The 23,197-nt window shown below is 45.3% G+C and overlaps 1 pseudogene; it reads left to right on the top strand.

Annotated features, from left to right (window-relative positions):
* Positions 1–20,182: 20,182 nt before the first annotated feature.
* LOC142840150 (small ribosomal subunit protein eS8 pseudogene) lies at positions 20,183–20,863 on the top strand (annotated as a pseudogene).
* The last annotated feature ends 2,334 nt before the right edge of the window (positions 20,864–23,197 follow it).

The raw sequence follows: 23,197 nt of genomic DNA, 5'->3' as shown, positions 1-23,197 counted from the left end.
CATTCATTTGTGTCAGAAATCTTCACACAGCTCCTGTCGAGGGCTCAGTATAGCGCACAGTGATGTTCTGAATCCTGCTGCATGTCAGAACTCTGTATTTTTCGGAACACTGTGTTTGTTAAAGAACATGGTAATGAAACACTCCGCCCTTTCTCTTCTTTCTCCTGTATTGTTCATTGCCTATAGACATACAGCATTTACTTTGTGGAATTCTTAGTACTAGATGTAAATCATCAAATGTTTATGAAACTTTTAGGTATTTCACTAAAGCTGTCTAGAAAGAAGTCATGACTAAAACACAGTATCAACTAGGAAACGGCACCTTACTCTATGCACAGTTGGGGATCTGCCTACAAAATGTGGGGTGGGCGTGTTAAATACCCTTATCCGATTCTCATGAACACTATTCTGCTTCAGCTAAATGAAATATTTGGTTTTAGAATAAATTTATAACATTTAAAGTTTTGCTTATGTTTTATTTTCTGTGTCTTAGCTCCTAAGTATTGCACCAAGTTTTTGCAGTGCCCATGGAGGCCAGAAGGGGGCATCAGATGTCGTGGAGTTAGAGATGATTATGAACCACCATGTGGGTTCTGGGGACCAAAACTGGGTCCTCCAGAAGAGCAACATGTACCCTTAACAACCGAGCCCTCTCTCCAGCCCCGAATCAACTGTATTTAGCTTCTTCCATGCGTGACTAGACATGCAGTGTCTGCACATCCGTCCCTGGCTCCTAGCACTTAACGTCATGCCCTGCCTACCGGTACATCTGTTCCGTGTTGTTTTAAGGTGCCAGTCTGCCACCATTTGTTACAGCGCCACACAAAGATAATACATCTACTGACTCCAGCTCCTGATGAAGAAAATTCTGCTTACCCAGTCTGGAAAATGCGTTTGAGTTGGTGTGGCTAGTGAGGGCCGGAGGCTCTAACCGTCACAGGCTATGCTAGCCTTTGAAAATTGTTGTAAGTTGTGAAAACAGTAAATTGTCAAAGAATTTGAAAGGCTGTCACAATTTTTCTCTAATAGTACATTATCCTTGGGTTTAGTATTGAATATATTTTGTTCGGTTTCCAGTGTGTCTATATTTATTTGTTTATGGGCTTGGGCCCTTCAATAATTTTTGTTATTTTACTTCCGTGTTACAGTGTTCATAATAAGATCCAATAACACTAAAAAGTTGCTTTTATTTTTTTTTCTTAAAAAGCACTTTTTGTGCTCTGGGGATACAGCTCTGTAGTGGAGAGCTTGCCCAGTGTGCACAAGGCCCTGTGGTCAATGGCCAGTCCCCGCAAACGAAGAGTACGAATGTGCTCACTGACGACGAAGTGAGAGCTGCTCCCAAACGGAGTGGTCAGGAGTTCTGGAGTGAATTCCTTGGAGCTCCAGAGGGACGAAATCTCCGGTAGTGTTTCCACGCGGAAGAAGCACGTCCCGGAAGCCTGTAGCAGCTCCCCAGGCGTTCACAGCAATGCCGCTTGCTCATCTCCCACAGGATGCATTTACACCTCCTTTTAAATGCTCCTCCTCACAAGCCGCTAACGCTTCCAAACTGCCTACCGCCTTTTGTATCTCCACCCTTTCACCCTACGTTCAAATGAAAGAACCTCTCGCTTCGTCTTGGCCCCTGCGACTTTAATTCGGTCCTCTAAGCCCATGGTTTGGTTTCCCACAAAGGCGTTGGCTGAAACGCATCCCTTGCCTTTGTCTACGCTGCTGTTTGCCGTTCGTGTAAATTCATCGTGCACTTTGCAGAATTATTAATATTCAACTTAACTCTTCACTTGGTTGTGGAATTCGTATATACTGCGCCAGCCTCTCAAGGGAAAGTCTGCCTAAAACACAGATCCTACATTCAAGGAGTCATTTCTCAACCAGGTAACGGTTATTAGAGTGACAGGTGCCTCACTAAGACACTCAAATACATTCATGAAACTTAATCCAAGGCTTTCAACGTTTAGTGGGAATGGTAAAGATTTATTTGGAAAACAAAGACTAAATATGAAACAAAACTGGCATCCTCTGGTACAAGGCTCTCTCCACCACTCCCCGTTTCCCGCAGGGACCCACCCATTAATGCTTTCCTTTTTCCGTGTGGCGTCATCTTGGTTCAATCACGCTACTTTTGTAATACCTGTTTCTGTTTCACACAGGGCGGCAAAAGCTCCTCCGCTCTCTGCCCCCTGTTCACTCGACTGAATAACCCTCTAATACCCTGCCACCCACTTTCCTGGATTTTCCTTTCTTTTTTGAGACACAAAAAAGTAATCTGATTGAGAGATTGATGGGACCCAGCTCTGCACACTGAGCCTTTGCCTCTCTGGTAATTTCCAAGCTGCCTCCTAGCCGAATGCTTCTTAAAGGGAACTCTTCCTTTTGGAGGAGGGATATTTTTCTTGTATCCGGAACAGATGGCCGACTGCAAAGTGATTTCAGTGCTACTCACGGACTTAATCACTATTAAGATGAACAACACACAAACACACACACACACACACACACACACACAAAGATGAACAAAGCTAGAAGCTAGGCTTGGTGACAAACACCTATAGTCCCTTTAAGTAGGAGGCTGAGGCAGGAGGATGCCTTAAAGTTCAGCCTGGGTAACATAGTGAGACCTCATCTCAAAAATGTTAGGACGAAACCAAACAAAACAAAGAACATTTGCCAAATATTGATGGTCCATCCGACAGCTAATGTATAGTGAGTATTTGTCATATGTGTGCTTCTGTTTACTCTGTGTTTCTCATAGTTTACATAATTAAACTCTTACAAGCTCCGTATCAAATAGGCATTGATACATGGCTGACTTTTACAGATGAAAAACCAGGACTTAGAAAGGACAACTAACAAAGTCACAGAGCTAAACATCAGAGTGGGTATGACACCCAGTTAAGACTCAAATACATTTTATTCCAGAAGATTCTATGGCTTCCTATTTATTTTCATGCCTATTTTCATCAAACCCACCCAGCCATCACCTACACACAGGCTCCAGATTCTGGAAATGTTCAGACCATATTTTCTTTCTCTTTCCTTTTCCATTGCATTCCAAGCCCACATCTAGGGAAAGGAGTTTCACATCAGTGGGTCTGTATAGGTCTGTGATTGCATGTAGTCTGAACCACGTGTGACTCTTCCTCAAAAAATGGGGGGTAAATGAAAAGAAGAAAGGCCTTTAATTAGCTCAAAAGCCAACTTGAAGTTGTTGGCTTGATTTTTAGCATAATTTTGTGTTACCTGTGATGCAGGCATGGAAGTAGCCTCATTTTTCTTGTTTGCTCTCAGATTTCCAAACTATAATCATATTTTGGTGTTTTAACAACAAAACCAAACCCACTAGGAAAGATATTTGGTCCCTGGAGAAGGAAAGACCCAAGACAAGGCAAGGAGCTTTGCTGGCTGGGGGACTCACTAGATTTGTTTAACTGTGCTTGTCATTACATTTAAAAGCTACCATGGGGCCGGGCGGTGGTGGCGCACGCCTTTAATCCCAGCACTCGGGAGGCAGAGGCAGGCGGATCTCTGTGAGTTCGAGACCAGCCTGGTCTACAAGAGCTAGTTCCAGGACAGGCTCCAAAACCACAGAGAAACCCTGACTCGAAAAACCAAAATAAAATAAAATAAAAGCTACCATGGGCTGCTGTGTGCATTGCCCAAGTCTCCATGTCTGACCACACCCCTGATTGGGTGAGATAATAAGAATCATTCCACATTATTGTGATCAACCCCCTTTCAGCTATTGCAGAAGGAAAGATGAAAAAGTGTGGTCCAAGTTCATGCCCTAAACTGGAAGTACACATGAAGCAATGCTTTTTACATAGACTTGCATTCATAAAAAAAATTTTGTGACAGGGTCTCACTATGTAGATCTATAACTCTCTATGTAGACCAGGCTGGCCTTGAACTAGAATGAGATCCAGCTGCCTCTGCCTCCTGAGTGCTCGGACTATAGCTGTGTGTCATCACTACCTCTTTTCGGCTCTTTACTGGGGTAGACATGAGCACACAACTGTAAGATACATGTTGAAAGTAGAATGGGTGGGTCCGAGAATCTGTGTGCCCCACTTTATTAAATAATATCAAACTGGTTTTCAAATAGATGGACCAATTTATAGATCCGTCTATTATTTATTTTATGTGTATGAGTGTTTGCCTATGTGTATGTTTGTGCACCATGTGGGTACAGTGGCCCCAGAGGAGGGTATCATATTCCCTGGGACTAGAGTTTCAATTGGTTGTGAGACATAGTGTGGGTGCTGGGAACTGAACCTGTGTCCTCTGCAAGAGCAGCCAGTGCTTTTAACCACGGAGTCATCTCTCCAGCCCTGTGTTATGGACAAATTTATATCCCACACATTCCAGCAACACACGAGGACTCCTGTTATCCTGGAAGTCCGGGTTGTCATTGATGCTTGAAGGAATCCTCCCATCTGATGACAAACTGGCACGTATGGCCACTACCTTTCTGGGTACCTACTGGGAGGTGAGCCTTTCATGCCTCTCCAGAGAAGGCTCTGTGTCTTACAGCTCTCCCCTGGGTGTCCATTCAGCCGGCTTCTTGCAGTCTCACTCCTGCAAATCACTTCTTGCCAACATCCATCTTCAAGGAACTGCACAACAAACACACTAAGTGACCCTGTCCCAGTGGGAATATGGAGAGTATCTCACAAGAGATGAGGCTATCGAGGTGTTCTAGTTTGCTCACTCTTGTTGTGATAAACACCGAGACCAAAATCAGCTTAAGGAAGAGAAGGGTTAATTCAGCTTACACTTTCAGGTCTTCTAGGTTGCAGTCAATCACTGAGGGAAGTTGTTGTGTGATATTTTGTTTGTGTTCTGACAAATAAAGCTTGCCTGGAGATTAGAGGATGGAGTTAGCCACTAGTTAACCATAGAGGCTAGGCAGTGGTGACACATGACTTTAATCCCAGCACTAGGGAGGTGGAGATAGGATCATGCCCCCCTTTTTGGTCTGAGGATCCATAAAGACAGGGCGTCCTCCCTTCTGTCTGAGGATTTGTAGAGACAGAACCCCCCAATTCGGTCTAAGGACTCATGAGGTAAGGAATCTCTGGTGGCTGCTGCCCTGCTTCTCTGAACTTTCACCTTGATATCTGACTCCAGGTTTTTATTGTTAAGACTAGATAGATTCACACTTCAGGAAGTAAATGGACCTTGGAGGAAGACCACTTTCTGACTTGCTCTCCGGATCTCCCGGCTAGCTTTCTTACACAGTGCAGGACCCCCTCCCTAGGGATGGTACCCACAATGAGCTGGGTTCTTCATAGCAGTTAATCAAGGCAGTGCCCCACAGACACAGGCCAGTCTGACGGAGGCAATTCCTCAAAAGAGATTCCCTCTTCCCAGGCGACTCCAGGTTGTGTCAAGTTGACAGCAAACCTAGCGCAGTGCAGTGGGTAAAGAATGAATGAGTGGTTCTGAACGTTGCGTTGCACATCGTCCCCATGCAAGAACAATTGGAATACAGCTGATTATAAGCAACTGGAGGCAAATACCGTGGGTGATGTCTTAGTCACTGTACCATTGCTGTGAAGAGACACCACGACCACAACAACTCTTATACAGGAAAACAATTCATCGGGGCTGGCTTACAGTTCAGAGGTTCAGTCCATTATCGTCATAGTGGGACATGGCAGCGTGCCGGCAGACGTGATGCTGGAGAAGGAGCTGAGAGTTCTATCTACATCTGGATCTACAGGCAACAGGAAAAGGTGTGTGTGTGGGGGTGGATAATGGGTGTGGCTTGAACATTTGAAACCTCAAAGCCCACCCCCAATGACACACTTCTTACAACAAGGCCACATCTACTACAAGGTCACACTTCTTAATAGTGCCACTCCCTGGTGACCAAGCCCTCAAATCTATGAGCCTATGGGGCCCATTCCTTTTCAAATCACCACAGGCGATCACCACTAATGTATGTGGGACCTGTGCCTCCAGTCTTAACACTCAGACCCTCCGACTTGCTTAGGTTCTCTGGCTGGTGGGCATTCTTCTTGCTATGCTGCTGATGAATTTGGGTAACTGCCCTATCCCCAGCCCCATCCCTCCTATCCTGGCTCTCCTCAAGCTGGGCAAAGGACGCTTAAGGTCAATATGACACAGCCACTTCTAGAACATTCTCTAGGTCACCAGTGCCCTGCCAAACTGTCCAAGCCCTCTTAGAAAGCATATATGGGTTCTTCTAAGGGCCTGTTGTCATGAAGTAGATATTACCTGTATGTACATGTAAGCCCAGATAGCCGAGGGGCAGGTATTGGCAGGGCGCGTGGGCACCTTGTGGAGATAAGGGCATCGGGCTCCCAGGCCTGTGTGAAATCTGTTTGTTGTTTTGGACTGAGTAATGAGTAAAATCAGAGAAGGCAGATTTGAGGAGCCAGAAGCTTGGACCAACTCTCTGCATGACCATGTGCTAGTTAAGACTCAAAGAAGTTTGAGAATGTCAGGTGCAAGTCATTAGTCAGGTAGGGGGACAAAACATCTTTTAGTCAAGCAAGGGTACAAAACATCTCTTAGTTACTTGTTTTATTATGTTTGTTTGTTTACAATGCTTTCCCTTGAACCCAAGGCTTGGCTCAACCCATTGAAGTGAGATTTCAAACTCAGTCACCCCTTTTGGGCCATTCTGGTTTCCAGCTCCAGGCTTTACAAACCTTGTGGGTGTTAGTTATTCCCTGGAAGAGCTCCCAGGTTCTTCTGTGATCTGACTTTGCCCTCCACCTTATCTAGGGGTGTCTAATGATTGAGGCTGGAGCCCTGAGCTTTATGCCTCACCGATGCTATCAACCGTGGCTCTTGGTTAATAATAGAGAGGAACTCTTGTTTCTGTCTCCTCCACTAGCCACTGAGGTTATCGTCACGGGATTTCTGATTAAGCAAAGAATTAGCTTCGTTTAGAAGATGAAGAGTTAGCTTTAGCCACCTCTTTAATGGCTCGGAGAAATTGAGACCAAACAACCCTTTCTATCACCAGCAATCTTTGCCAGATAACACCCCCACAATACACACTCAAAAGCTGGGCGGTCATTGTTCCGTGCAGTCGGTAATTGGTGAGAATCTGTGTGGACGTTCAGGAAGATGTAGGCTTACGGAAGACGTGGGTGTTTCTAGTGATGGAGTTTGAGCTCTGTGATATAATCTAAGTACAAATAGATGATTGGCCACTGGCTTCAGGCACCTGGGATAAACAGCTGACTGTGTCAACAAACCGGCTCAGGATCCATATTCACTGTCCATTCACGTGATAAGGAACAGGGGGAGAATCCGTGTGTGAAGATAAAACATGTTTTGGGGCTGATTGCGGAATCTGTCCTGATCAGAGGGAAGCACGGATAACTTCCCCTCTATGCCGCAGGAAGGTGGCCTGGATTGGTGTTGGAATAGATTGCCGGCTGGTCAGAGGTCTGCAGTCTGCCATAGTCTCTGCAGTATGGAAACTCCCTCCTGCCCCAGCAAGGCTTCCTGCTTTCCTCCTGCCCTTATCTGGAGAGTGTCGCTGGGTCTGGAGCACTGACCTTATCTAAAAGCTGCCTCTAAACCAGGTGATGATTCATCTTTAGCTTGGCCCTTGGCACAGATCCCTGCTAAGACCTGTGCTAGATGCTCCGCCATAGGACCCTACAGCCACATACTAAGCCTCCTGATAGGAGCGCGCCACTTACTGCAAATTAGAGTATGTTCCCAGGCTCCCCAGTCCTATATAGTCCTTATTTCTGGAACAAAGTTGAGTTGTCACCTGGAGGGCTGTCACCATCCATGCTCATGGGCCACATGCAGAGCCTTCAATCATCCCTTCTGCCTCTTTCCCTCTTGGACTGATGGCTGACAGGCTGAGAGAGCCCCTCCTCTCAGATCGGGGAGAGGCAAATGGGATTTTAAGATACAGGGGCAGTCTCTGAAGGAAAAAAATGAAGAAAATCGGAGGGCAGCCAGCTGCAGGGATCATGGGAGGGAAGGGAGACAAGCAGGGCAGAGCTGGTGGGGATTTCCAAAGGGGCTCGGGACCCAAGGCTGAGAATGGGTTCCAATTCCCTGTGATGTTACTTTCCTTCCCTGCCTCAGAGAGTGACGGGACAGAACACCTTCACATAGAGCACCTCTTGGCAATAGTCTTCATGGGAATCAGGAAGGAGATGCTGTGGTGGCTTGGGTCAGAATAAGATAAAATCAAACACCTATCACAGAACAATACAAAGGAGATGAAAAATTCTACACAAGCTAGAAATTAGAATGCAGGATACAGCAATGCACCTCCTTTTCGATCCCTGGAAACAGTGGCGACGATGTCATTTGCTTCTGGACATGTAGGTTTCAGAATAAACACCCAAGGCAGGAGACTGCACAGGTGAAAGATTTGGGTGCATTCACATGATGCCACCGAGCCATCTTTTCAAGGAAGGCTTTCCCAGAGTTGGTTAAGATCATTTCACTCATTCTAGAACACAAAGCTTCAAAATTAATAGATGTGTAGACTAAATGACACGGTGTCTCAGGCATGGGCTTTAAGCAACCAGTGACTTTTATGTCCCCGACATCGTACCTGTGCTGAGGGACACAGGTTGTGTGTCAGGCAGAGTTGCAGTTCAGCAGCAGGTGACACGGGTAAATGAGGCATTACAGGGTCACCTGCTCGAGTGTGTAGTGTGACGTCAGCTGGAGTCCAGAGAGAGGCGACAACAGGGGAGATGAAGATACCCCCAATTCTGGCTGTGAGGAGGCCAGAGGCTATGATATGGTCAACCAGAACGGGGACCCAGTGTGCTTGCCTCACACAGACGCAAGAACTCCACGTGCACAAAGGGTGCCATGTTCCCACAAAACAAATACGTGCTCAGAGCTCCTCCCCAGAGCGGCAGCTGGGTCTGGAGGTGCTTCTGTTTGTGGAGCAGGGGTGAGAAAGATCACTTTGGAATACTGGGTGAGGGTCTAGGAAAAGCAATGGTGAGCCACTGTGTACTACAGGGAGAAGGAAACTGAATAAAGGGAATTTTTGGAAGCTAGTCTGACAGCAGGCTGCGGGGTTGCCACGTAAATGAGAGACTGGAGGCGGTGGAGGCGGAGATGGAGACGGAGACGAAAGAGTGGCTCTGATCCAGGCAGGAGAGGTGTGTGACCAAGACACAGCCAGAGACGCCCAAGAGACTGTTCACACTCGCGGCCCAGTAGACTTACATCACACCTTTACAGTCTTCCAGGGACAAAAATAAAATGTGACGGAGATGTGGCTGTCGCTGCCGTCTCACGGAGTGAACATATTTCAAACTTCCTTCCGTTTGGACAAATTCCTCATTCCTCTATATGACAGAAGTCTATCGAGAAATGTCACCGCACATTTTTTGGTAGCTTTCCTGGTCATGCAGTTTTAGAATCCTGAGATGGCCCCTTCCTCGAGCTCTCCTGCACTTCGGGTCTTTGGTGGGAAGGACTAACATGCTGTGTTTTATCCACGAGGCGTCTGTGTGTGGTAATGATGGGGGTGGCCTGCTGGGGCCGATGGCGAGCTCTCTGCAGCACTGGGGTTCTGGGTTACAGGCTTGGCGACCATCCTGTGGTTTCGTTGTGATACTTAAAGCTTGATGAATGGACCCCGAATGCCTAGCTGGCATTGGAGTGATTATGGCATAATTTATGTTCCAAATGTGAAACCCCAGGAAGCCAATAAATCCAGTGTCGGGACAATCCCAGATGGCAGGCCACTCCACAAAGTGAGTCCACAGGCCTCCGTGAACTGATGAGCGCTGAATCTCAGCCCTCCTTCCATTTGGGGATTGTTTTACCTCTTTAACTCTGTGCTGTGAAGATGTGTGGGTTACAACTGCCTCAGGACTTCCTGTCTCATTAATCCTGGGATTCCCCTCTGCATTTGAAAATGCTAAGACGCCAAAACGCTAAAAAAAAAAAAAGGCGTTGCTGGCAGTTTAGTTCATTGCTCATGTCTTTGCTCCTAGAGATAAGTACAGCATTGGTAAGAAATTCAGGGAAGGCTTTCCCATGTTGATTTAAGTGAGTTTCTGAGATCATTTTTTTAAAAAAGTATAAGATATTTGTTCATTATTCTGCATTTACTATTATGAAAAGATTATTTCTTATTTTATGATCTTATAATTCAAGCTATCATCTTAGTCCTTAATTAAAAAGGAGTTAGGAAATATACAGATACTCATTATAGAAAAAAGGCTTTAATTCTATTTACATGAAATTGTTTTCTATAAATGTGAACAGAATTTAGATGAAGGCAGAGAGCTGGGAACTACTTGAAAACATCCCCAGAGCAGCAGAGACATGCAAAGACAGACTCTCCAAGGCCCTGGTCTGGGCCCTATGTTTGACGACTACCAAAGTTAGCCTGGGGTGCTGGATGTTTGGTTTGTCTTTGTCATCTGTGAAGCTTACAACTTGATATTTGTGTCTGATGAATGACATAAGAAACCGGGCTTTCCTAGGTACCTTGGTTGGAGTGAAGATGATTTAACGAATATAATTGCACTCAAACAGCTCAGGGTGAGCAATTATCTCTAATTACTGGGAGAGCCCCGCTCTCCCTTCTAAGGAAGACTACCAAGGGAGGGAGCTTATCTCCAGGCACCAATTTCATTTCAGAGTTAATGGGAAGAGTTGGTTCTGCCTGGAAGATTTTCATTCCTTCCAACCCCATTCTAGCGAGGAATTGCTGATGTCTTAGACCCCCCCCCCCCCCCCCGCTTTTCTGAGGCCTTCCTTTGGGGCGTGTTCTAGTCCTTACTACTATCTGCAAAGCTAAGTAGCTCAGAGAACTCCTCCTGTAATCAGTGACAAGCACCGTGCAGCATGTTCTGGAAGACAGCAAGATTTAGCTTCTCAAGACTTCAATCAAGAATTCAGCGCATCACCGGTCGGAGGCATTGCTGTGTGTGTATGCTTCTCCCAGTGCTCAAAACAAAGGCCCATCAATGTTTAATGAGTTTCCTGAGGGAAGGGTCAATGCATTTTTTTTTTTTTTGGTTTTTCGAGACAGGGTTTCTCTGTGTCCTGGAACTAGCTCTTATAGACCAGGCTGGCCTCAAACTTAAAGAAGATCCGCCTACCTCTGCCTCCTGAGTGTTGGGATTGAAGGCGTGTGCCACCACCGCCTGGCTAGTCAAGACAATTTTTAACGTGTGTTGGGATTTGGGATTTTGGATCATTGTTTTCTTCCTCCACCTCCTTCTTTCTGTAAACAGGAAGAAGGGGACTTGCTTTGTGACTAGAATAATTTGGCGCATCAAAACTGGTTGAAAACAATGACATATAAAACTATCTATTGTACCAGCTACTGCCACCAAAGCCACCTCTAGCCATTGTGGAGGGTGAAGGAGTGTTGGAAGTTTTTTTTTTTTTTTTTTGGTTTTTCGAGACAGGGTTTCTCTGTGGCTTTGGAGCCTGTCCTGGAACTAGCTCTGTAGAACAGGCTGGTCTCGAACTCACAGATCCGCCTGCCTCTGCCTCCCGAGTGCTGGGATCAAAGGTGTGTGCCACCATCCCCCGGCGTGTTGGAAGTTTTTGATGCACATCCTGCTCTTTCCAAGGCCCCAAGGGATTTGTGGCTAGATTCTTTATCTACATAATTTTCATCTTCTCTGACCTCCTTCCTGAGGCACAAGAAAAGACACCTTACCATTTACTTGCAAACCAAGATACAAACCTTCTAAGTTCTAACAACCTCCTTGGTGGACCTAGTGTGTGTGTGTGTGTGTGTGCGTGTGTGTGTGTGCGCGCGCAAGTGTGTGCGTGTTCTGACAAAGTTGAAGAAAAACACACATACAGAGCAGGAGGGTCAGGACAGCAAAGCCAAGGGGCTGGAGTGGTTAAGAGCACTGGCTGCTCTCGCAGAAAACCTGCATTTGGTTTCTACCACTGACATGGTAGCTCATACCATCTGTAACTCTAGTTCCTGGGGATCCAGTGTCATTTTTCTGGTTTCCTCTACACTGTGGACACATGGCACACTGTCACATGTGCAAGCAACACTCATACATGCAAAATAAAAGTAAATCAATCTTAAAAATAAAGCAAAACAAAATAAAGAAAAAAATACAGCGGAAAACTTGGAAACATAGATGTTCTCTGGGACACACGGGAGTTAATTGAGTTCTCTGAGTTCGTAGTTTAACCATGCAGATGTCGCAGGGTGGAATGGGTCCTGCATGACTCAGTGCACTGTGTGTAAAAATCAGGCAGCGGGTGTCAGGAGAGGAGCAGATGCTGAGAGAGGAACTCCCATAGAAGAGCTGTAGACTACCAATGGACACGAACGAGATAATTGTTGTGGAAAATCATGCCGGAGAGTTATGTCTGACCACATATGTGGGGAAAAAAGAAAAGAAAAAGATCTAAGAAATCTATGGTTCTTGAATTTTAGTGTTCCCATATGAGAGAGAATGAAGTCGTGTTGAATTGAAGAAAAAAAATTCAGGGTGAGTTAAAAAAAAAATACCAGGATTTAGGATGGTACTCTTCAGTCTTGGTTCATGGGGCAGTGGTGTTTGTGCACTGAGGTCTCAGCACTCTAGATTTCTGAGAAATTATCAAGTGAATCACCAGAGAATGAAAAAATGGAGGTTCTGGGATCTCTGGTGGGAACTCTGTGGGTAGCACCATGGGGAATTTCACCAGGTGTTACTGAACCACGCTGGAATGAGCCACGCAAGTGAGATAGCCTGTCAGCGCCTTGGCGAGGATCTCCTCTGGGGTCCCCTTTCACAGGGAAAAAGAGAAGGTATTTGTTTCCATCCTGTAGTAGCCGTCTGCCCTGAGGCATGATGGGAATAACTGGACTCCATAAAAGAAGGGAAAGCCCCTGCCAGCCATTTCCTCTTCACTCTCAAGTTGAGACTGTTAATACACATCTCCCTTACTGTTGGTTTTCTCTTTTTTTACTTTTCCTTCACTTTTTTGTTTGATAATGCGCAAAACAATCCCACACCAGTTAGTATTTAAAGGGGCATTTATTTTGGGGTTAAAACTCAAAAAACACCAACTGTCAGGAAAAGAGCCTAGTCACTGGAGCAGGAGCAGGAACCAAGCGCCAGAACCAAGAGAGCCGGCCAAGGTTTGCCACTCTTTTTTAAAGATAATTAGACCACTCCCCAGTGGGCTGGCATCTTAGCAGCTATTGGCTGAAGGAGCAGAAGGTCCTTGCGCAGCAGTTTGATTTTTTAGTTTGTTTTGAGACAGGATCTCATTAAATAGGCCCCGCTGGCTGGGAAGGCATGATCCTTCTGCTTCAGACCTTCCAATGCTAAACCTGCTCGTGTGTCCCCACAGCCAGTTCATTGCCTAATGTTCTTATGGTCACTCTTAATCTATCAGTCTGTCTGTCTGTCTATCCATCTACCCATCTATTTCTCTATCCATCCATCTATACATCATCTATCTCTCCATCCATCAATCCATCTATCCATCCACCATCTAAACTACCTACCTAGTAATCATCTCTTCATTTTGAGTCTTTGGGAGTGGATTTTTGAGGATATTTAAGGAAAAAACAAACCTAAGAAGCCTGGCAATAGTTTTGCCAAGGCGTCACCTTTGCAGATTGTTGAAGTCCTTCAATGGCATAAAGAAGGGATGGACAAAGGAAAATCTAACTTGGCAGGAGAATAAACAATTCAGTGACGTCTGCATGTTGGAAGGCTGGCTTAGCTGTCAGAATCCTTTTAAGCGAAGTTGACAAGGTGAAAATAAATTCTCTCATTTCCTGGAATCCGGCCCCATACAAGTAGAAATTCCTGTTTTCTCAGAACTTGATTAAAATCAAAATTACTTTAAAATTAAAATTATTTTGTATAGAAAAACCTGGGAAATTATGGAAGGAATTTGACACGGGGATCACTCACTTTGTGAATTTCTAAGAGAACGAAGGAGAGGGTGGGAAGAGCAGGGATTGGAGCACCCCGGATCCTTTGGACTTTAGTTAAACACTCTCCAGGACCTGGATGCTCCCCTGGTCCCTCTAGGTCCTCAGTGCTCCCCGTCAGACCCCTGGATCATCCATTCATCTAACCAAAGACTCCACGACACACCTTTTACTAGCTTCTGTTTCCTCCCCAAGTCTCTCGTGTTTGAGATTCATGTTTATGTACAAACCATCTACGCAGATCTGTGTAGTTTCTCGGAACTCACTTTATAGCTAGGCTATCCCAGGGCTGTGTAATTTGTGCTACCGACTAATCCTCTGTAGTCCCACTAAGTTTGGAAATTGTATTTCTAAAGCACCTGGCAATGCAGCATCCCTGGCTCCCTGTTTTAAAAACTGCTCAGTCATGCCACACTTCCTTATAAGCCCACCATTTCCTTACCAAGTCACTTTGAAACAGTTTCCTTTTGAGATAGGTTCTCATTCTGCATCCCAGGTTGGCCTGGACCTCACAACCCTCATACCTCAGCCTCCCGAGTATTGGAGAAGGAAATCAAAATTCTTTGGTCTAGACTTTTTTTTTAACTTTGCATGTGAAAATCACAAAGATTTGCTTGTTCCATTTGGCTTTACTAAAATAAGACTATAGATGGTACTTTCACAAAATATGTGCTTTCCCCTACACTTAGAACTCAAAAAGAATCATCTCTCTCTTAAAAGCTAAACGAAGTTTTATCTTGAAACTCTCTTAGCTAGGACCTTTGGGTTGAGCTCTTGTTGATAATTTTCTTCAATCCCTTTACAGCTATTGGTCTATCCAGATTTTTTGCTTGAATCAACTTCTCAGGTCTGCTAAATCTTAAAGTCAATTAGGAAGTGTTTATGAAATTATCTTTCATGTGATTGACCTATAGTTTCTCTTTTGTTGTGAATTCTATACTTTTCCCAAACTGGATGGAAATAAAATGAATTAGCAGAATTAGGCATGGGGAGAAAAGGCTATTTATTGTGTGTGTGTGTATGTGTGTGTGTGTGTGTGTGTGTGTGTGTGTGTGTGTGTGTGTGTATGTGTGTGTGTTCCACATGAGTGCAGTTCCCAAGTTGACCAGAAAAGGGTGATAGATCCCCTGGGGTTGGAGTTGATTGTGAGCCACCAATGTGGGTGCTGGGAAATTAACACCATTCCTTTGGGAAAGCAGCAACCTCCCCTAAGCGCTGAACCAGCTCTCCAGCCCCCCAGAAGTGACAATTGACCCATATATACTAGGTCAGGGGAGTGATTTGTCTACTTTACCCAAATGATGATATTTTAAACATACAGAAGAAAGACTCTAAGAAACTGATCGGTAAAATGCTGGGACAACCTTGAAGCTAAGTTATTAAAGAAACATGCCCGCACATTTTGCTTGTCATTCCCCAAAGAAATAATGCTTTGTTACTGATGGTTAAAGAAAATTCTATGGCAATGTGGAGGCCCTGACAAAGGGATTGTATGTATGAGCGTTGTCACTCTGACAAGCATGAGATCACAAGTTCAAAGGAAAATTGAATGTATTAACAGGGATTTAGCAAGTGTTTGCATTGTGCAGGGCTCCTCCTTATCGCTTACCCATGGAGAATTCTAAAAATCGTTTGAATGCCAGAAACCACAGGGGTACCAAATTCTAAAGTTATTATATGTTCCTTATATGCACATGCTATGATAAAATTTAATTTAAGCACAGTGAGAGATGAATGATGCCCAATAATAGAATAGGCACGGCAACGCACTGTAACAGGAGTTATGTGAAGGTGACCTATGTATGTATACATGCATGCATATATATATGCATATATATATAAATTATTTCAATATCTCAGCTGATTTATACTCAGCCTTCCTGTGATGCATTGATACAATGTCTGTGTGATAAGATGAAGTAATGTGAGAGATACACACATTGTGATGTTAGGTGACCGAATAAGGGTCACAGGGTCAAAAGTACCACGAAACAGCATCAGTCTCAGAGCAGAGATGACTACAAAGTGATTAGCAAGAGGGTAGCGTATATAGTACGGATAGGCCGGAAAGAGGGACCATTCATGCTTTGGGGGGGATAAGGCAGGATTGTACATGATTTCTTAGCGCCACTCAGAATAGCAGGCGATTTAAAAGCATCATCATTAGACCACAGGTCACTGAAACTGTGGAAACAAAGGCATGGATCAAAGGTCACTACTGTGTTCCTTCATTGGAATAGAGGCACTTGTCCTCTCTCCCACCCTTTGGGATTCTACCCACAGCTCCATGCTGGCCACGGTTTCTATCCCCACTCATGATTCTCTCTGACATCTCAGTTAACGGGAGATAAGGGCTTCCCTTGGCCTACAATGTTTAGAGCTATTCTTTATGGGATGGCTTGAACCAACTGAACTCTGCTGCTTGCTCAGCTCTTACAGCACATCCAGAAAGGGCTTTGACAGTCGGTCCAAGTCTTCCCTCTCTGAAGACAGCTCTTAAAATTCCCATCTATGGAAAGGTTCAGTTCAGGCAGATGTTTTGACCCCACACTCTCACAAGTAAATCAGCACTCAAGAGGCCTTTGCTTAGCTGCTAGGCTTCATCCCGACATGTGAAATTTGAGATGAACTTCCTGGTGCACCACACACTGCAGGGACCCCTTTAACCCTGCACGGTTTTCTCAACCACGTCCTGTGTCAACTCCTTCCCCTACCAAGAAAGGAAAGTCAAGAGAGACTGTCACCTTCCCAGTAACTGGGGACACTGATGATACACCACTGTTTCCCAGAGAGGTCAGAGCTTCAGAGTCTGGCATTTCTGGGGGAATGTGTTTTAGAAGACTCTCTCTCTCTCTCTCTCTCTCTCTCTCTCTCTCTCTCTCTCTCTCTCTCTCTCTCTCTCTCTCTCCATATCCTGTTTTCTGCTCACAGCTGAAGAGGAAACACAGCACCCGCTCTTTTCTGAGTGTTCCCTAAGGCCACAAGTCACTGCAGTCTCTGCTCATGACGCCTGGGACCGTCTAACAGTTGCTACCTCTTACCATTCTACATCAGAGGGTGGTTTATAAAAAAATAGCAGCGATGCAGGGTCCTCGCCATCACCGCATTAAACCATAACTAAAACTGTAGCCTCTTCCATCTTGTAAGAACCTGCAATGCCGACACTCAGTGCCAGCCATGAGGCAGGGCTCAGGGTCTCTTTCTCCTTCATTGCCCTGTAACCATCAGCTTGGCTGACATGGTTTTTGAGGAGCTGTCCTTTTTAAAGAGGCTGCCCCTGCAAAGTGTCTCTCTGCAGATAAGTACTTCCTTGTTCAGGTTCAAATCACCTACCTCATTATGGGCTATTAACATACTTTACCTGTTAATGAAGATGTCCTCAGAAATGACCCTGTGAAGGGCTCTCCAAGTCCCAGGGAAACTAATGAGGAAGGATGTCACCAAAGCAGAGGTCAGGATTTTGACTGTTCCAGCCTTCGTCACTGTCGGACAAGTGTCCTTGGGCTTGTGGGGGTGGAGGCATTGACCGCCTCCTGTCTTCCATTAAGGTACAATGGAACGGTAATTACAATACCCACTTATCTTCCAGGCTTGCTTTTTAAAATATCAAAAGGCATAAGACACTCAAATGTGCTTTAATGAAGTAAAAATATCAGAGGGTATTAGACAGTCTTGCACCCTCTGCCCTTGCAGAGGCACTTGGCAACACCCCCCTTTGTTTTCCGTTCTCCTGGATCCCAAGATCCTGGCCGTAGAAGGCTCTGGAGATATTTGCAGCAGGGCCATCAGCACCGCTGGTGTAACAGATGCCACCCTCTTACCCCATGTTTAAACATCTTTTAGTGGTGTGAACTTGAGCTGTTGCCCACAAAACTAGTCATAAGATGTCTTCTTTAGCTCTTGGTTCGCTGGCTGCTCCGACCTGATTCCTCCTGCTGTGATGCCACCGACTCAAAGCCTCCATAGACTCTGGCCTTAAACCTCTGAAACCATGAGCCCAAACAAATCTTTCCCCCATTCAAAAATGATTTATCGTGGACTCTTGTTAGAGAAAAGGAAAAGTCGACTAGCAGGGGAAGGGGGCAGAGGGGAAGACAGACGCTTCCTTTCTTTGTCTTGGATTTACTCCAAGACACAGTGCCGCTGACCCCAGCTGCAATTGCGGGTTCCCTCCATTGTGCTTACGTCCTCGGCACGCTCCGGAGCCGGCTAACCATAGCATCTACAGCTCCGGTGAGCATTTCCTGCCAGAGGCAGCATCCGGTGTCTGCTTCTAGCACAGCAAAGCATCTCAGATTTCTCCACCAATCGAAGCTGCCGCAGTTGCAACTGTCCAAAGCTCTACCCGAGGACAAAGACCTACCCAGATCCCAAAGCTCCTGCATGCTGAGTTGTAAACATGCCTGGGAGCTAGGAACTGAACTGAGACTTTACCCCCAAACGAGTAGCATGTGCCGGAGTTAAAGTGATCAAGATGGATGTGAGGCCCAGAGTAGAAACATTTGCAAGTAGGGGGATCATGCAGAGGTTTGGAGCTCAGCTCCACAAGGCCTTGCCTCAAGTTCACAATTTACCCGCGAATGAGATGTTTTCCACCTACTGTGTGTAGAGGAAGGTGCCTGGTGATGGGATTACCGCATCCAGTAACGGCTGTGAGGACCACTCTGGCGGCTTTGACTGATGGAGGGAGAGGCGAGCTCGGTGGGCACGGGCTGCAGGCATGGGATATCTGGGTGGGTAAGATGCACAGGGCCTGTGGACACTGTCCGCAGGGGTGAGGCAGATTCAGGGCCATTACATCTCTCACCCAGAAAACACTTTCTGGACCCTGCAGTGTGGCTCCATAGCGATGCCTGCCAGCGATTTCCTTACTGATCTATGGTTGGAAGCGTCAATCCCAGCACACCAGGAGGCTGGCTTTTTCCCCCTGTTCTTGTCTCTTCTCAAGAACAGCAGAGTAGAGAGAGAAACCAGTCAGAAACACTTCCTGGAGCACACACCGTTGAATAGTGTTAATTCTCCTCCAGCCACGAGACAAAAGCACTTTGACTTCACCTGAATTAAAAAAATAAATCCAAATAAAACACCTGGTACAAATACAGAAGTGCCTGTTGGCAAAACTCACACCATGTTTCAAAATTAATTCCCAAGCACGTTGGTGTTTGCCTTTGCTTTAGAAAGGAGAAAAAGGCCTTCCTTTTCATTCTTTCTTTTCTTTTCCTTTCTTTTTTTTACTATTACAGGGGGAAATTAGATGTATGGAATTTAGACATTGAATTATAATCCAATACAATGAACCTTTCTTTCCAGAAAGTCAAATGTTCTTTGCATTGAAGCTGATGTGTTCCTTCGGGATCCTCATAAAGATTCTGCCCTTTCTTCCCCATACACTCCTCAAATTAAATCGTCGCGACTTAATTCAAGTTCAGTCATTTTCTTTTGTGCAGACGGGGCTATTAGAGTAATCGGGCTCTCCAAGACAAAAGTGGGTCATTCATTTCCAAAGACAGTCTAGAGTTCACAGAGAACGACTAGAAGAAGTTCCTGAGAAAATAACACCCAGGCATTTGACGATGGTGGAGACAATCTGATTCTGCCTGAAGTGGTGCACGAGTCACTGGGTTTAGAAACCAGGGCTTGTTGATTTATTTCTTAAAAAGCCCTCTGGCTATTTAGTGAGCTTTTCATCAATTTCATCATTTTTTTTTCTGATTACAACCATTATTCTAAACAGGTGTGTAGAGAGAGCTGCTACCTACGCAGTAGGGCTATGGAGGGGAAGTCAGGAGAGTTCACTCCCTGCCCTGGTCGGGCCCAGTGTCTCTAAGACAGAGCTTTTAGATACCAGCAACCAGTATGTGCCAAAAAGAAACAGTTAGGCAGTCAGAGATGCTATAAGGCATTCCGTGAGAGGCTGTTACCATAGAGGTAAAACCACACTCAACTCTGAATTCAGCAATGATAGTTGTGGGTTTATATAAAATTTTTGTGAAGGGGGAGTGGGTGTGATGTCAGAAGGGGAAACATTGAAAGCAAGGATTTCATGGGGCTGGAGAGATGGCTCAGTGGTTAAGAGCACTGGCTGCTCTTCTAGAGGACCTGAGTTCAATCCCAGCACCCACATGGCAGCTCTCAGCCATCTGTCTCCAAGTCCGGGGATCAGGTGTCTTCTGTTGGGCTCCATGGGCACTGTATGCATGTGGTGTGCTGCATGTATGTGTGCGATTCAGGCCCACACATGTGCACATAAGTACTTTTATTAAGAATTGAATAAGGTCGAGCGATGGGCATCTCTCGGGACAACTGGCACAAGCGCCGCAAGACCGGGGGTAAGAGAAAGCCCTACCACAAGAAGTGGAAGTATGAGCTGGGACGGCCTGCGGCTAACACTAAGATTGGCCCTCATTGCATCCACATGGTCCGGTCCGTGTGCGAGGAAGCAATAAGAAGTACCGTGCCCTAAGATTGGATGTGGTCAACTTTTCCTGGGGTTCTGAGTGTTGTACTCGCAAGACAAGGATCATTGATGTCGTCTCCAATGCATCCAATAACGAGCTGGTCCGCACCAAGACTCTGGTCAAGAACTGCATCGTGCTCATTGACAGCACCCCGTACCGACAGTGGTACGAGTCCCACTATGCACTGCCCCTGGGCCGCAAGAAGGGGGCCAAGCTGACTCCTGAGGAGGAAGAAATATTAAACAAAAAACTATCAAAGAAAATTCAAGAAGAAATACGATGAAGGGAAAAAGAACGCCAAGATCAGCAGTCTTCTGGAGGGGCAGTTCCAGCAGGGTAAGCTTCTGACCTATATCGCCTCAAGACCAGGCCAGTGTGGCAGAGCAGATGGCTATGTGCTAGAAGGCAAGGAGCTGGCATTCTATCTGAGGAAGATCAAAGCTCGGAAAGGCAAATAAACCATCCGTCATAGCTCATGTAATAAAGGTGTTTATTATTCTGTAAAAAAAAAAATTGAATAAGGTATATGCCAGTTTGAAACCCATATTCGCAGCCCCTGTTCCTCTCATGAACTGGTCAGAGCTGTAGAACACAAGACATTACTTCTCCTGAGGAGGCAGGGCTGAGAGCCAAGCTCACGGCTGCACAGATGAGAATTCTCCTGACCGTCCTGGGAGACCTTGTCATGAGATTTGTCGCTTATGAGTCATAGAAACAGCAGCGAGGCCAGGTCAAACTGCCCCAGTCAGTTGTGTTGTCGCGTTTGCAGGTATTTTAAGCTCACCATGTCCAAATCTGCTGTCATTTTTCTCTCTTAGGTTAGATATTAAACTTAACGGTCTTAGGTTAAAAGGACTGAATTGCTCTATTATGTTTAATTTTTAAAAACTGAAATTCTTGTCTTGGGGCAATGTCTATCACATTTAGTACATAGGCTGAAAGTCAGATTTTTCTCCCTAAGCTAAAACTTAATGACTTAACCAACTAACTATTATTAATTTACCACATTCTGGGTGTGAGGATTTAGTGTGTGTGTGTGTTTTATGTATGTTGTGTATATGTGTGGTGTGTGTATGTGTGTGGTATATGTGGCATGTGTTATGTGTGTTGTGTGCATGTGCATTTGTGTTGTATGTGGGTTACGTGTGTAATGTGTATGTGTTGTATGCTATGTGTGTTATGTTTGTGTTGTGTGTGTTGTATATATGTGTGTGTTATAGGTGTGTTGTGTGTGCTGGTGTGTTGTGTATGTGTTGTGTGTATGTATGTGCTGTGTGTTGTGTGTATGTATAATGTGTGTGTTGTATATGTTGTGTATGTGTTGTGTGTATGTATGTGCTGTGTGTGTTGTGTGTATGTATAATGTGTGTGTTGTATATGTTGTGGATGTGTTGTATGTGTATGTTGTGGATATGTTGTATGTATGTATGTGTTGTGTGTGCTGTGTGTGTTGTGGATGTGTTGTGTGTATGTGTGTGTTGTGTGGTGTATGTGGTGTGTGATGTGCATGTGTTGTAGGGGAGACTTCTTGCTCAATGAAGATGGAATGACAGTGACAAAAGCTGTGGAAAGAAGATGAAGAAAGGGGTGTAGAGCAGAAAAGGTAACCTTTGAACTGAGACCTGAATGAGATGAAAGGGGACTAGCCCAGGCACAGATGGCCATACTACATTTAGAAAAAAACAAAACCAAAACAAACAAACAAACAAAAAACCCACAACAATCTTTTTTTTGAGGGATGGGGGAGACAGGATTTCTCTGTAGCTTTGGAGCCTGTCCTGGCACTCACTCTGTAGAACAGGCTGGCCTCAAACTCACAGAGATCCACCTGACTCTGCCTCTTGAGGGTTGGGATTAAAGGCGTGCACCACCAATGCTAAAACAATCTTTATTTACATACCAATCCCAGTTCCCCAACCCTTCCCTCCTCCAATTCCCCCCACTTTCCCCCTTCCCTACCCCCCATCCACTCCTCACAGAGGCTAAGTCTGTCACATCACTTCTGTTGAGGCAGGACCAAGGGCCCCCACCTTGTATATAGGCCGAACAGGGTATCCCTCCATAGGGAATGGACCAGAGTCCATTTTTGGAAAAAACCTAGTTCATATACTTGCTACAAGACATATCGTTTCGTACTCTACTATTTGATTAGGCCACTGACTTTCTTGAACCACTCAGCTCATATCCTCACATACTCCACAGAGCACCTGACACATCTGCCATTCGGTACTGAGGACAACCTCAGTTTGTCACTCTGGCTTCCAACTTCCCCTTCCGTTCCTTCCTCTGGCTCTTTACTTTACATTTACCTTGATTGGTTTTGGTCAACTAGACACAAACTATGTAAATCTGGGAAGAGGGAAGCTCAATTGAGGAACAACCTCCATTGGCTTATCGCATGAGCACGTCTATGAGGTACTTTTCTGATTAATGATTGCTGTCAGAGGGCCCAGCCCACTGTGGGTGGTGCAAACCCTAGGCAAGTGACTCTGAGTGCTAATAAGAAAGCAGGCTGAGCAAGCCATGGGGAGCAAGCCAGTAATCAGTGCTCCTGCATGACCTCTGACCTCTGTGTCAAATCCCACCTCCAGGTTCCCGCCCTGACTCCCTTCTGGATGGACTTTGATCAGGCTGTGGAAGCCAAACAAACCCTTTCCTCCCCAGGTTGCTTTGGTCATGGTCATTATCACAGCAACAGAAAACAAATCAGAACATTTAAACAGATCCTTTTCTATTTTAGTCTTTGCTTTTCAATAGTGCACCATGTGGTCTTTAAGCAATCCATAATTTTCTGGCAACACTTCCTGTCTTACTTAGATCTTCCTATCCCCATTTTGTA

This window comes from Microtus pennsylvanicus, chromosome 1, assembly GCF_037038515.1.
Source record: "Microtus pennsylvanicus isolate mMicPen1 chromosome 1, mMicPen1.hap1, whole genome shotgun sequence".
Lineage (NCBI taxonomy): Eukaryota > Metazoa > Chordata > Mammalia > Rodentia > Cricetidae > Microtus > Microtus pennsylvanicus.
Note: the sequence above shows the minus strand (reverse complement) of the source record. Positions and strands in the feature narration are given on the sequence as shown.